At 30.7% G+C, this 3,836-nt stretch overlaps 1 non-coding gene across 1 annotated transcript; it reads left to right on the forward strand.

Annotated features, from left to right (window-relative positions):
- Nucleotides 1-3,389: 3,389 nt before the first annotated feature.
- Trnas-gcu lies at nt 3,390-3,473 on the forward strand. Its single transcript has one exon. It is a non-coding gene; the product is annotated as a tRNA-Ser (tRNA).
- The last annotated feature ends 363 nt before the right edge of the window (nt 3,474-3,836 follow it).

Genomic DNA, 3,836 nt, shown 5'->3' on the forward strand with positions numbered 1-3,836 from the left:
AAATTTTAAACATAATCCGCGAGGTCGCCCGTAAAAATGTTCTTATTTGGTGGAATGACCCATATATTAGGGTGTGCCAAAATGTAACTTCCTTGATGGACCTCTTAAAATTGTAATTTTGAGTTCCGCTTTTAACAGGAGTTGTGTTTGGGCATTTCCTGACATATTTTGAGCGTTAAGGATTTATTTAATTTTCATAGAATTTTCTAACAGGAGTTTTGTTCGGCCAAATTTAAAAATTTCAGCAAAAATGCCTAAACAAAACTCCTATTAAAAAATTTTAAATTTAAAATTAAAATTAAAAAAACATACATATTCTTTGGACGATTACGAAGGTCAAGTTCGAAGATGAGCTAAATCGGTCAATTATTTTAGAAATGACAGCATTTTAAATTGTTAAGTTATTTTAGTATGAAATCTACTTTCATTTCGGATACCAAATGGCCTTTTTTAGATCTTTTCTTTTCATCAATTGTCTATAATGATAATTATATTTTTTTACCATTTTATTAATCAAAATTTTCAATCAAAGATCGATATGATATTAGAAGCATACTTTTCAGCACTTTCTAAGCTTTTTCTTATTCGATTTTCTTTTATAATAATCGCTTTAGAAATGGAGAAATATAATGTTATACTAAAAAAGCTTTGTGCTGTGAAACTGATAGCATGCATATACAAATTGTGGTATCTGATTGGTGGGTATCAGTGGAGACATATCCTTGGTAAATCAGGATTGGAATTCCTCATTTTCGGTTCCCATTTACTGGATGACCACTTGCCAACCTTATACTATTTTACCTTTTGAGCTATTCATTTTTTCTATTCTGGTTATATTTATCTATATAGCAAGATTGTTTCTGACACAAACCAAATGTAGGGTTCAGTTAACTGCCTTTTGCACTAACACATTACAGAACATTAAGCTACGGAACAGGTATTGAATAAGTTTCAAAAATATGACGTCATCATGATGCCATTTTAATCATTACTGGCCATGAACGCAATGTGGTTGATTTTTATTATCTCTGAATTCCTTGAATAATACCTGGTAAGTCATCACTTGCTCAATAATTAAAACCAGCCCGATTATTTTACGTTCAATTTGTCTCCCCAAGGTAAACTATTTTTACTTATCATTCAACTGTTTATTCAGATGTACATCAGTAAATGTTTCTCAACTTATCGATATTTCGATTTTTTTTATACTAACACAATTATTGGCACAATTCCAAAGCAGAAGCCACTTGAATATCGCTTGATGATCATGATCTTCATAAAATTTATAACCTTTGCTATCTTCAAATATTGTAAAATTATTATTTTCGTTTTATTAGATGGCAACATTTTTGAGCTCTTGGTAAGCTATTATCACTATTTTCAAAGTGGTGTATGTACAATCGCCGTTCATTGATTTGAGTCGGTTTCTATGTGTTTAGGAATTTATTTGTCAACCCCTAAATTTGAGGAGGATTCTAAACTCTAAAATTTGAAAATCATAAACTTTTTCCATTTGTAAAATAAGCTTATTTTTACGAATTTTCAAGTTTTGAAAACGGTCGATTTTACGAATGTCCAGGTTTAGCATCGTCCAATTTTAATGAATTTCGTCACTTAGTATCGGCTGAAATCAGCGGGTTTTAAGTTATTAAGTGGCAATATTTACGACTCTAAAAAATTTTCGTAAGAGAGGAACTTTACGAAACCTCATTTTTCGTATGACGTTGATTTTAATAATGCTCAAACCCTTTTCAATTATTTATTTTTCAATTCAGAATATTTTTAATAATTATTTATTTAAAGTTCAGTAATTTTTAAACTGGTAACATTTTAGCAATGGGTTTTTTTTAATTGATGATTTTACGAATAAATTTACTTTGCAAAAATTTCTTTACTTTTTAAATAACTAATTTTTTTTTTATTTCTCATATTTTACAATTCATTTTAATTTATTTTTAGACATTATTTACGCTTCTAACATTTAAGAAATGTTATTTTTTACGTTTAGCTTATTTTACAAATGGAAAAATTTATGATTTTCTCAAATTTTAGAGTTTAGAAACTTACACAAACTTACACAAAAAAAAATCTTGAACCAGGAACATTATCGTCTTCGTGCAAAAGTGTTCTTGAATTCAATTAATTTAAATTATTTTTAATACAAGAAAATTTTTTTTAAATTAATATCATTACAAAAAATTTGAATAAAAGCAAACAACTTTTTTATTAAAAAAGCAATTTATTTCTTAAAACAAGATATAAATTTTTTCGTTCTAAAACTACAAGGTTTTTCTTAAATTAAGAAATGCCTTATTCACAGTTTGAGGAAGCCAACATATTCAACTCAAAGAACATCGAAGCGTTTGGCTGAAGAATACTAAGTTTTTCTTTCATAAGAATTAAAAAAATGACGGAAAACAATACCAACTTTAGGGCTCGAACCCTGCTACTCCAATCGGATAAGGCCGAGTACAAACGTAACAAGCACTCTCATCCATTGCACGCTTCTTGGAAGACTGATAAAATGCCTGATCTTGACTTCAAGAGCCAAACTCTTGAACCAAGAATACCATTTTGAAGAAAATGATTTTCTTTTGAGTCAAGAGGCAAGGCTAAATTCTTGAGCTAAGAAATTATTCTTGGTCTAAGAAAATTTTTTTGAGTCAAGAATTTATTCTCTGACTCAAGAAAATCATTTTCTTCAAGTAATGGAATTCTTGGTTCAAGAGTTTGACTCTTGAGTCAAGTCAATTTTTATCAGTGTAAGCATTATTAATATGTTTTTACCTAATAGTATCTAATTTTTGGTGGCATTTTAAAGCGTGGCGCTGCAGTCTATTTGTCTAAAGCCAAGAACATTAATTTTCTTGAAAAGAAGCTATTTGGTTTTGGAGTAAGTAAAAATATTTTTGGTCTCTGTGTACATGAAATCTATTAGCAATTAACTCTTTCATATGCCACATACCCCGTTTTGATCCGGTCAAGTCGTTTAAAAGTTGTGAGAAATTTACACACATTTTTTTAATGTTCAAGTTTTATTGGAAAATAAATACTCGAAATGAATGTAAATACCCTGAACAGTGATCATCGTATATGAGATAAGCTTAACCTTGGAATTTTAGTTTACTGTCCTTGTTGGTAATATATAATACACACCATGCGTAGCCATCTATAAGTTAAAGCTCAGTTGATGGTTTTGCGACATTAAACCACAAATATCCATATACACATGGGCGCGCGACGTCTCACAACTTATAACAGTCAATATTCGTAAAGATTGATATTCTAACTGCTCACACACACTATGTTTTATTGAAGAGAGCCACTCGAGTTTTTATCGTAATGATTAAATTCACTTTTATCTAAATTTCGATCTTGACATACTGTATGACGAGGTGGCCGAGAGTGGTTAAGGCGTTGGACTGCTAATCCAATGTGCTCTGCACGCGTGGGTTCAAACTCCATCTTCGTCGAAATCTTTTGGTATACAAGCTATTCGAATTGTTTCATTTTATTTTTATCGCTTTGAGAAAAGAATAGAGGATTAAGATTTCAGAAAACTTTTTTAACTTCCGCTAAGAAAATCGAAGATTTTCGAAAATCAGGAAGTTATTGGTTTACCCGTTTTGCAAAAATCGAGTTTTCATCGGATCTCGACGTTTTAAGGTCACAGGAAGCTTCCCTGACGATTCCCGCGATGTTGTCACTATGTCTGTATGTTGTGTGTGTGTATGTATGTAAACCTCATAACTTTTGAACGGTTTGATCGATTTCATCGCGGTTGGCGCTATTCGAAAGGGATTGGCCAAACTTAAATTTTGAATACAATTTGGACC

The sequence above is a fragment of the Cotesia glomerata genome, unplaced genomic scaffold (genome assembly GCF_020080835.1).
Source record: "Cotesia glomerata isolate CgM1 unplaced genomic scaffold, MPM_Cglom_v2.3 scaffold_546, whole genome shotgun sequence".
NCBI lineage: Eukaryota > Metazoa > Arthropoda > Insecta > Hymenoptera > Braconidae > Cotesia > Cotesia glomerata.